The 12,647-nt window shown below is 40.4% G+C and overlaps 1 protein-coding gene across 1 annotated transcript in view; it reads right to left on the bottom strand.

The window, feature by feature from the left end:
- LOC131258368 (nonsense-mediated mRNA decay factor SMG7) overlaps nucleotides 1-5,163 on the bottom strand; it is a 32,973-nt gene extending 27,810 nt beyond the window's left edge. The window contains exon 1 of the mRNA XM_058259643.1: nucleotides 5,008-5,163. The gene's annotated coding sequence lies outside the window, so the exon portion shown is untranslated. The remainder of the gene's footprint in view (nucleotides 1-5,007) is intronic.
- Between the last annotated feature and the right edge of the window lie 7,484 nt (nucleotides 5,164-12,647).

The raw sequence follows: 12,647 nt of genomic DNA, 5'->3' as shown, positions 1-12,647 counted from the left end.
TTTGCCTCCCACTTAACATGGCAACATGTAGCACATAGCTAGTCAAATAGTTCATCACCATCATCTTAGGCATATCCGAATTAATTGGTGTCAACTACATGAATCATGTTCTGCCATCCTACTCTATTAAGGGACATACCTTCAGTTAGACCATACAACATCATCTTTTCTTATTACCTCCATCCACGTCCCTTTGGGCCTTCCCCTTGCCCTTTTAGAGACTTCAACTTGTACCAACCCACTCTTAACTAGCATGATTGTTGGCCTCTGTTGCACATGACAAAACCATCTAAGTCTACTTCCCCTTATCTAATTACCTAATGGAGCTAGTCTAATAATTGCCTCGTAAAAAAATTCCCTTAAGCTTTCACTAGTATGCAGCAATCACGTGGCATTACAAAAGCATATCTCTACTTCATTCACCTAACTCTAGTTCTATTGGAAATCTCATCGATCTCTCCGTGCTTGGTGTAGAGCTTAGGTGAGACAACTATAGCTACACAAAGTGTGAAGCAAAGCAGAAACGGATTTCAGTGTGGGTGTAGGGAAGCGTTTGTTGCAAAATGTTAGCATGTATATAAGACTAGGAAGCAAGAGCAGGAGTGCCACTCTGAAGTATGATTTGAAGCAAGAGTGGGACTGGTTAGAAGGATCATGCAACTAAGGATGAAAGATGTCATCTCGAAGAACCCAATCTCATGGCCATTGCTTTTAAGTAAAGCATTGTCTCCATCAATATTACAACTAAAGTTGCAACCAAGCACTCTTTTTTGTATGCTATTTTTTAACCCTTAGAAATTAAATTAATTGTTATCCCAGCCCTTATAATTAATATAAACTAGTTGTTTTCAACCATTAGGTGTGAAAAGGTTTTTGTTTTTATTTTAGGGGCGACGAAAATTTTTGTTAGAAATGGGAGAATAAGTTACTACATGGGGATCATGAGGCATCGTCTCAATTAAAAAGGCAACAAACCCCAAGGTCCCCGGAATATAGGGCTTCATTTGATCAAAATAGCGCCCCAATGAACACTACTTATTGTAAAATATCCTTCTAATGGCGTTCAAACCTCACCCACAAAGTAGCAAGCAAAGTAAGTCTCCATAAGTAAGTCCTTTTACTTCTCAACCAAATGCCAAGATTGATAGAAGTCCCCGATTGAACATGGCATGACCTTTTCCACTTAGATTAAAGAATTTTCACCAATATATCCAACACAAAAGGAGAAATGCATGGTCAAATGATCCACCGTTTTTGCATCACTAAGACCATAAATGCATCCATTTGCAATAATCATCTTCCTATCCCTCAAGGGGTTAATTGAAAGAAACTTTCTTTTCTCAACAAGCCAAGCATAATCCAAGACAAAAACCCATGTACTTCCAAATGGGATGAATGGGATCCAAAATCATAGAGGAGAATGGGCTAGATATCACAAGATAGAACTATCTAACAAAGAAACATCCCAAGCAATCATAGTTTCCATACCCAATGTCCCATTCCATCAAAGTAAGACAACGGCCATGCAACAAATACATAAGGCACACAACATCAACATCTAATCATTGAACAAAGTTTCATCAGAATGAACCCAAATCACATGATCTCCAACCTTAGAAGCACATTGGGAAACAAGAGAATTTTCCTCAATGGCAAGTCTAAAGGTTCTTCCAAAAGTGATATGTAGAGGTTTCTCCCCATACCAACTTTCCATCAAATTTCCAAAACTGAAACCAGGTACCATCCCTATAAGGAAAAAAAAAAAAATCTCCCCTCGAAAAAGGAAACCCAATTTGAGTTTGAACATAGGTTTCTAGAGACCAAAGGTCCTATAGTTAGAGGAATGGCAAGAAAACCAACCACCATCTTCAACTTCTTGTTTACAACTTATCACACTTTTTCATAGAGCATCGCCCTCCCTAAATCTCTAGGGCCATTTTCCAAGGATATGTAAGTTCAGATACTTGAGGCTTCTAATAGCTTACCCTCCATACTCTTAAATTTACAAACCTCATCCCACCAAACCAAGTGGAACTTATTTTTATTCCCATCCCTTGTCGAAGAAAATCCCTTCAAATCCTTTGTAGCCTATGGATGACGTTGGCCGGGCACTAAAATAGAGAAAACACATCAGCATGCAAAATAAGGCACACTTAATCAAGGCAATAAGACCCTCCATCCTCCCACCAACACATCCCGTAGGCAAGGTGTTCTGTAACAGTAATGGGCACACTTAATCAAGGCAATAAGACCCTCCATCCTCCCACCAGCACATCCTATAGGCAAGGTGTTCTGTAACGGTAATGGTGGCCGTAACGGCCACCACCGTTACCTTTACGATACGGCGCATAACGGTTGTTACGGCCCCGTAACGGTCTCTCTTTCTTATTTTTTTATTTATTGAAAAAACCACTGACAAACATGCATCTGCCCCCATAATGTTGATTAAAAAGTATGAAAAACCTATATATGTCCCGTAATAGACCATTACAGGCCTATCATGGCCTTTATAGGAGATGTAACGTGCCATTAACGGCAATTACAAGTCTTTTTTTTCCATAACGGCTGTTACGGCCATTATAACCTCGTAACGTATAACGTTTGCCACCGTTACCTTTACGTAACGGCCTTTACGGGCCCGAAACGGCCTTTATGGCACACCACGCCTGTAGGTGTATGGCCACCTTGCCAATGCATAGGGGGAGACAAAAGGTGGAGAGGAAGAAAATTGGCAGGATTGCATCCAAAGGCTTGAGCGGAAGCGAACGCCTCTCCTTCATACATACAAACCCCCTACAATTCACTTTTCTGCAAACTGATGTTTTTCCCTAATAAAACTTAAGCACCGAAGAACCTTACAAAGGTTATGAACATGCATACGATCCTTATAGAATAGAACCATGTTATCAATGAAATAAAGATGAATAATCAAAAAGGTAGTATGTTCTACCACAGAGGATTTAGTTGAACCTTATTTTTCTCACCTAATCCAACATTTGGTAACGGTCTTTGCAACTATGATTATGAAGAAGAGAATGTGAGAGAAAGGTTCCCCTCGTCACAGATCACTATCAGTTTTAAATAAGCCTTTTGGGGATCCATTCACTATTAACAAGAAGTAATTCAAACTCATTCATTCCCAAAACCAGCTTGCCCACTCGATATCAAAACCAAACCGTCTAAGCATATGGATGACTAACTTCCAGTTTTTTTTTTTTACTTAGAGTAAACAACAATTTATTAATGCCCACAAAGCGGGAAAAGAATATAAAGACTAACTTCCAATTTATATAGTTGTAATCTTTTTCCATATCCATATTGCAAAATAATACCAACTTAAACTAATATATGAAAACGATCCATTCACAGGCAATAATTGCCATGCATAAAAGCACCCTACACCTTTGAAATAATCCGCCCTGGTACAAAACAAAGCCTAGAAGCTAAGACTTTTGCCAAAATGTTGTAAGAGCCACCTCTCAAGCCAAGGGGGAAAAAGGGGATGAGGTTGACACCAAAGGGAAAAAAAAAAATGATTGATGGATCATAATTCTTCCACTGATTCGGCACCAATATTAGTTATCATCAATATCTAATCCAGTAGTAAACCCCTCTTTCCAATAAGTGATTGGTCCAGACCAAACTACCCCTGCTTACTCACCTACATCACTCAATCTCGATGTGGTATTTAGCAGTGAGTTCCCATCTAACAAGCAGCCATTGCATAAAGTTTGATGCAACTCCCTCACAGTACACAGTCCTCACAGTACACAGGGCAGACATTTCCAGCAATCATGAGCATTGACTTAGTGGGCCACCATTTGCACATGATATAGGCCAAATATCATAGTCACAGAACAAGTTTGACCATACATTCAATATGAGTTTTTTTTCTAGTTTAATGTGAATTGTTGCTCTAACAGTTCCCACTGAACCCCACTGATTAGATGACTATCACAGTCCAATCCCATCAACTGTCAAGATATGTCCTATGCACATGGTGGCCCGCCAAAAAACTAATTTCAATCACACGACATATTTTCCACATTCTGTATCATCAAATAATGGCACCCAACTTAAACAGTATCAAGGTCTAAGGACAATATACATACTCCAGAGCTGAGATCAGAAAATTCCTCTACCAATGTGCTTGGATTGAAGAAAAAGAAGTCAGTACAAGGGGGAAAAAAGCTTCAAGGCCAGCAACGCCTTTCAAAAACCAACCCAATATTATCCACAAATTCGTGGCAGCAGTTTTTCCCTAAAATTTGCTACTTTCTGCTATGCTAATAAAGCTAAGCTAATAAAAGAGACCTTCGAATGACTAAATATAGATATAGATATAGATATCGGGATGTCTCTTATTAATTATCAATGACTAATGAATGATTCAACAGAAACATTCTGGGCATCAAACCATGGGTCCCACTTCTCAGGACCCAAAGCCCGAGGACACTAAATACCTTTGATCCGAGAATTATGTAAATTCATCTACAAACATCCATGGATTGACAAACGAAGAATTTGTATGAGAGGAAAAAAAAAAACAGCTGCAAGCCCAACGGCACTTGTCAAAAACTGATCTAATATTCTCCATGAATTCAAAGAAGCAAATTTTACCCTAAAAATCTCAAATCACTACAACAACAAACCGATCTGACGAAATAATAATCCGGGTAAAGATCTGCTGGATGAGAAACCCAAAATTCTCCATAGCTGACAATCTCGAATAGAACAAAAACCCTAAATTAAATTGAATAAAAAAGAAACCCTAACATAGCAATCACGAACTGAACAAAAGCCCTAAATCAAGAGATGAGAAGGACATGGTCGTTGCAAAATCGAAATCAAAATCAACATATCAAATTGAAATAGCAATAGAATCTACCAGATCTCAACGAAATCGAACCCATGAAGATGTAATAAAAAATTAAAAAAATTAAAAAATTTCCATTGCAGGAGAGAGAGAGAGAGAGAGAGAGAGAGAGAGAGAGAGAGAGAAGATACCTGATATTGAAGGAAGAAAATCATTCTTGCTTTTGGGCAGAGGAGGGATGAGAAATCGCTTATCTTTTTAACATTATGTATAAAAAGAAGACAACGACGACTCCCCCTCTCTCATCGCTTCGGTCTCTCCCCATATATGACAGATACATCTATCTACGAAGGATCCGGTCTTAAAACGCTTCTCTCCCCGTCCTAACATTGGATGTCTTGCTCACGCTACCTCATCCTCACCCTTCATTTAAGTGGGTCCCAACTTAGACGGTGGTTCACCAAATCACCTCCATCTTAGACGCCACTTAGTAGGTCGCGGCTACGGTGGATCCCTGTCTGTGAGGCCTACCTTGATGTAGGTGTCTTATATCCACTACGACCATCCATTTCACCAGCTCTTTTGAGGACATGAACCCAAAAAAGCAGCAGATCCAAATCTTAGGTGGACCACACCACATGAAACAGTGATGATTGACCATTAAAAACTTTTTTAGGCCACAAAAGTTATGGATCAAGCCGATATTTGTGTATTCCCTTCATTTAGGTCCTCGTGACCTAATCAACAGGTTGGATGGCAAATAAACGTTCTGACGGCCCCCAAATTGTTTTTAACCGTGAACATTCAATCACCACTGTTTCCCTGGTGTAGTCAACCTGAGATTTTGTTCTGCTTCAGTTTCGGGCACGCCCTCAAAAGTGCTTGCAAAGCAGAAGAAGGCGTTGATGTAAGACATGTACATCAGGGTAAGGCCCCGGAAGGAAATCGGCTAAGTAAACTCAGTTGGGCTCACCTAGAATGCATGTGGTTTATCTACACAGTCCATCAATCTTTTTATCTAATTTAAGGAGTTAAACCCAAAATTGAAGCATATCAATAGATCAAGTGGATCATACCATTGGAAAAAGTGGGGATAATGATTTCCACCGTAGTGATGTTTATTTGTCGTCAAACTTGTTTATACGATCATGCATGCATGGACGAAGGAAAATAAAAATACAAATATAAGTGATCCAAAACTTCCATAGCCCTCAAGAATTTTTTAACCGTAGACGTTCAATTCAACTTTTTCCTTGTAGTGTGTTCCATTTGATTAGTGGATGTGCCTAATTTTTGGGACAAGCATTTTAAAATTATTTGATAAAAATGAATGGATGGATCCGATAAAATACATGATTCCTTGCGGAGTTTACTCAGTATGCTAAGTGGATTACCTGTGACCTACCTGTGCCTGGGACTGTGTGTGGTCCAAAGGGATGTCCGTGACAAATCTACTCCGTCCATATGTTTTGAAAGACCACAATAGGACATTAGACTAAAAATCAGGCAGATACAAAAGTAATGTGAGCCACACAAACAAAACAGTGGGAGTAGAAACGTTCACCGTTGAAACCTTCTGGAGCTGAACATGATGTATATGCTGTCCAAACCTTCAGATAAACTGTAGGCATAGATATCATCTACAAAACTTCTGTCATCCTAGGCACTCAAACCCTATTGTTTCGTATGGAAAGGCCCACATGAATCTTGGATCTGCCTAATTTTGAGATTCATGTCCCATCGTGGTCTTGCAAAACAGATGGACGGAGTAGATTTCTCACGGCCATCTCTGTGGGCCCACAGATCCTCTGGCACAGGAATATCTCTGTAAGAAAATTTAAATGGCCAATCACCACTATTTCTTATAGTGTGGTCCACATGAGATTTGAATCTGCTTTATTTTCAATTTCATGTCATAAAATAATCTTTTAAAAAAAGGATGGACGGTGTGCATATACTACATGTACGTCTAAAGTGGGGCCCATGGTCAGGGACGCCGGGCCCGCACGAAATCCGCTGCCAGTAAATTGACCGATTGATAAGGCCTGTTTGTAATAATCCAAAGCCCAACGGTTTGGCTCGTCCCGTTTTAGTTGAGCTCACCAGATGGGCGATATAATTAGTGTTGTACAGATGGCGGTGTTAGCCCATTCCCTGTGGGGCCCATCAGTTGGAAGATGGGTATACTCGTGCGTGCCGCGCATGTCTTGAGGACGCCAGTTTTGTTGCAACAGCTGTAGCATAGATTTCCGCAAAAATCGGATCTCACTCTTGTACGGGTAGTAGACTCTAAGGGCTCGTTTGGACGGCGGGATTGAAAGGGAGTAGACCGTGATGAGGTGGATTTCACATCAACCGATGCTCTTAAATGCAAATAGGTGGATTGTCTCCAATCCCGCTGTATCGAATGATCCAGTGTCCATTGAGTGGGTCTGTTTGGACGGCCGAGCATATCTAAGACATCCATTTTCACAATGTGTTGCAATCCCATGCATTCCAACGAAGAGATGTGTTTAGCACGTTCACACTTGCTGATAAATGTAGTGGCCCCACAATATTCGGTGCGGTGCCAGTAATCCGTGGTGATCAGTGCTCCATGGGCCCCACCACGATGTCTGTGTCTCATCCATATCGTCCATGTATTTTTACAGATAATTTTATTGTATGAGACCAAAAAGGAGATATATCCCAATCTTCTGTTTACCACATTATAGGAAATAGTGTTGAATGAGCGTCGACCATTAAAAAACATTTTGGGGGAATGAAAGTTTTGGATCAAGCTGATTTTTGTTTCTTCTCTTTAGTTGGGCCTTCACGACCTAATCAACATATTGGATGCCAAAAAAATAGTACAGTGGGCCTTAGGAGGATTTTAACGATGGATATCTAATCACTATTGTTTTCATGTGGTGTGGTCCACGTGAGATTTATCTACCTCTAATTTTCTGGATATCGCCATAAAATAATCTGTAAAAGTGGATGAAACACACATCATGGTGGAGCCCACAGAGCACCGACCGTCAGCCACGGGGCTGGTGTCAGGGGGAGTGACCAATCTTTTTCCCCAGTTTTTTGTCTTTTGTAGGAAGCGGATTGCGTACGGAGTTGCCCACTACGCAACGCGTACTGACTAAACTCTGTGGGGTCCACCATGATTTTGCAATTGTATCCACTCTGTCCATCCATTTCTGCAGATAAATTTTGGTCTTGAACCTATAAATTAAGTATATCCAAGCATCTTTTTAGACCACACATCTTTACTCAATATGAATTAAACATCTAGTATTGAAAATTACGTAAAACGCCACGGAAGTTTTGGATCAAGTATGGAAATGTTTTTTTCCCTTCATACATGGTTTATTTCATGTTACGAACAGGTTCGATGAGAAATAAATATCACTGTGGTCCCTATAAAGGTATCAACGGTGGTAATCAATGTTCCAACTGTTTCCTATGGTATGGTCCACTTGATATTTGGGTATGCTTAAATTATGGTTTCAACCCATAAAATAAGATGGAAAAACGAATGGACAGAATGAATAGATCAGTGGGTACAATGACGGTGGGCTCAACAGAGTTTATTCAGTACAATAAGAGTGTACTGAGTAACTCAGTGCGCAATTCGATTCCATCTTTGCATATACAACCGAATTTGATTCGTGGGCCGCACAATCATGGATGTGTTCCATCTAATCCAAAACATTTGTTTTACTGATAATTTCAGGAGATCATATCCAAAATACATTTGATACCATGCCATGGGAGGCTATCATTTTCACGCTGTCATTCAAATATGCATCAGGTCACACCCTAGAATCTGGTACCATGTGCATTAAGGTTGATCTCCCATATGACATGTTCACGTATCTATTGGACCACACCATATGATGGTGGTGTGATACAGGAGTAGACGAGAGTAACCAAAAGCAGGCGTAACACGGCTACTATGGCCGAGACCCATGGTCAAAGACCACAAAAATCCTAAAATCCAACAGGAATATCCTAAAAGTTACAACACCAATAATATTTAGAATTTCAAAATTATAAGCAAAAAAAAAAAAAAAAACCAACGCGCTGACCAAAATGGCCACGACTCTCTTACTCTTCGATGGGGCAAGATCATCAGTCGACGTGGCCCTTTTCACCACTTCCGTGCTCATCTGGGACACCTGTCGGATAAACGAGGTCGTAGCATGATGGATGTCCATCTCAGCAGATATAGCGGCAACCTGAAGATATGGAGACTCTTTGAGAGGTCTGGATGGTTAACTAGCCTTATCACAATAATTTTCCCAACATGCCACAGCCTCCTTCCAATTTCGAAAGGCCTGGTGTCTGCCCCCACTGAAGCCCTTCACCTCTACTCGAGCATCGTCCCATGTGACATATATCCCCAAATGACGTCCAACAAGGACAACATAGTACTTATCTTTACCTACCTGTAATGACATGCAAGGATTAGGGATGACATATATGAAAAACGGATTAGGATTGCGAAATCATGCATACCGGTCAAAAGAAATCCAACTATCCTTTACTAATCCTTTATAAGCATATCAAAGTTGTATGTATGTACCCTCCCTCCATTACATCAAGTGTGTGGTCCATTTCTTCTCTCAGTGCGTAATGCAAGCATGTGAGTACATATACCGAAGATGTTAATAAACATATATAGTCATGACCACATCAGTCAAAATCGTATACATTACGCATATATACCAACACATCAACATCCAAAAAATATGAAAAAACAAAAAACAGTCATCACAACAATATAAGTTATTACATGCCCAGATAAGAATAAAGCATAAGAAAACCAGTGACCACACCCTATCAGACAGATCCAACACCTCTATCACCAAAGTGATCACGTAGTGTTTTCTTTAACCACTCCACTCGGCACTCAGGTCGGAGACTAACAAAGAATGACGCGAGCGACTTGTCCTTACTCAGGATCTGACCAACTTCGAGAAATTCAGAGCTGGTTAGGCCTTTCACCTCTTCCAGCACATTAAGTACATTGCTGGTGCGATTGACCTCTTTGCCGAGTCCAAATTTCATCATTGAGTCGGCAACGGTCTGCAGAGAGATCCCAAGTACATCACAGGGATGAGGAGGGCGCGATCGTTTCCTTGTTACTGTCCCTCCTTAGGTACCATTGGAATCAGGAGTGCAAGTGGGAGTGCTACGGGAGTTGTGATGTCCCATTATAGGACTGTCCGATGGTAATTAAATGGTCCCCGTGGAGTCTGTTACATAATCCTCTGATAGGTCAATCGTATCATCTATATCATCATCAACCTCTCTCCTTGCTTCATTAAGATCTCGTTGAAGACGAGAAGATGATGCTGATGCGGCCATACTCCTACTGCCTTGCACATAGCGTCCCGTGGCCTAGTCGGATCCGTAAATAACTACAAGGTCATCCATTCTTTCAATGTGTTTCCCGTGGAGTCTTTCCGCACGTGGATGAGACTGCCAGAGGAATAAGATAGTTGTAATTAAGGGCTAAAACTACATAGAGATGTATGATGGGAATTTGAAAACTAATAAAACTTACCCTAAGATATTCCTCCCATACTTCATCCAGAGCCGTGACCACCATCCTCTCATTATCCCAACCAAACCCACTCGCCGCCAGCATGTCTTTCACTGCATTATACTCTCTCTTATAATATCTAAACTGATTCGACACGTTTTACCACTTGACGAATACGTCAGTATGCTTCGTAACTTCTTCGGCAGCAATTTGGTACGCCCCCCGCTTGAAACCGTTATCAGCTCTACGCCCTAGTGCGACCTATTCGATAAATGTGTCGAATAGAACCTGATCCATAGCAGTCGTTCATTTGATCTTTGTGGCTCGGGATGGAGGCTCCGCTAGATATTTCACCGTTTTCCCATGCGGCAAACATCAACTGGGCACCGGCGGTGTTCTTACCGATGATTGGGTCGGTGTTGACGTATCATTAAAGGAGTCTGCCATTTCACCTGAATACGGAGTACGTATGATATTTTACTAATGTCAATCATAATCGTGAAAATAGCAAATATCCAAATAAACGAACACAATATAAATTCATTAATCATTATAAGTAACCAACAAACCACCCAGTGTGTAACTTGGTAATTATAATTCCATTGTTTCGAACTTAACTAAACCTGAAATATATTATCACCAACTAATGTAATAGAAATGAAATAGGAAGTATCGACTATCTACTCCTACTATTCTGCTGAGCATCTGCCCACATTCTGGCTGCAATGTCATCGCGCACTCGATTCTAAGAATCTTTTTCACGCTGAGTTACTCGAAGCAACCATTGACACTCGTCATTACTTGATACCTCGTGAGGCGTTGGGATACCCTCCCCATCGGCAACAGATATACCATCAAAATCGTTGTCCTATGGAGACTCATTTTCAGTACGTATATAATTGTGTAGGACACAACAGGCTATCACAATCTAGACTTGTGTTTAAAATTCGCACTGCATAGTGCTCTTCAATATGAAAAATCTGCCTTTCAAAACACCGAAATAACGCTCGATTGCATTGCGTAATTGTGCATGTCGATAATTAAACAGCTCCTTCATATTCGCAGGCGGTCTCCCGGTTCGATACTCTTGTAAGTGATATCGAACGCCCCGGTATGGAGCCATAAAACTAGGTGAATAAGCGTATCTAGCGTCGACAACATAATATTTTCCTACACATTCGAATCATAGTTTTATTAAGTGAAAAACCGGATGCAGTCATAGTTATGAATTAGACTGACACTGTCTTAACATATAACCAGTACCGTTTGGGACAAGCAAGGGATCATCTAATCGGGTCAATGCGTTGTGTAACACCCTCACATCCAAAGTAGAACCCTCCCAACCGGCCAATACATATGTATATTTCATATCGAATGAACACGCTGCCAGTACATTTTGGGAGAGAACCCCTTTATGATTGCGAAAACTAGCCTGGTCAACTGCTAGAACATGCGCTGGAATGTGTGTACCGTTAATTGCACCAACACAATCCTAAATATGAAGAATCAATTATCGTGAAAGGATTGCACAATGGAGTGAAGTGAAAATTACAGACTTAGAAAACAGACCTATTGAAAAATTACCTGAAAGTAAGTAGACCAATTTAGATTTATTTGGATCTTCGATGGCATCTCTATTCCGGCTGGTTTAACTAAATCGGGGCATAGTGATACAATTGCCTTTAGCACATGGTGAAAGTTCCGACTAATAGTCTCACCCGATCGAATAAATCTGTGACCTATGACCCAGTTGCGAACATTGTGCCCCAACATGTGTAGAAAAATAACTATTTGTTCTTCAAGACTAACATTAAAAGTATCACAGAGTCGTGCCTTCTCGCGTATCAGCGTACATAGATCAAAAAAATGAATCTCGATTCATCCTAAGTTGATCTAGACAATCTCTATCACTAGCCCGAATGATAGAATTGATGAACCTCGCTCGCTCATCATCCCTATGATGCGCCAAATGTTTGAACATGTAGGAGCGACAATATTCCCCAACAACCTGTACACAAGCTGCCACCGTTTGAAACACAATTACCCTCACTATCTCTTCCTCATCTGAAGAATCCATCGTCAACTGATAACCTACAGTCTCACGTGTGGATTTCTAATAAATCAACGTTCTATAAATAACACTGGGTACAAATATATATACATATATTCAATCCATATACACACGAGACTTTGGGGTATGAGTGGCTGGATTTATATATAGTATATGTATATAAACTATATATATACATCCATACTTCTTCTGTTAGGTAAAAAGAATATCCAAACAGTTTT

The sequence above is a fragment of the Magnolia sinica genome, chromosome 10 (assembly GCF_029962835.1).
Source record: "Magnolia sinica isolate HGM2019 chromosome 10, MsV1, whole genome shotgun sequence".
Lineage (NCBI taxonomy): Eukaryota > Viridiplantae > Streptophyta > Magnoliopsida > Magnoliales > Magnoliaceae > Magnolia > Magnolia sinica.
This window is presented reverse-complemented; position numbering and strand designations above follow the sequence as displayed.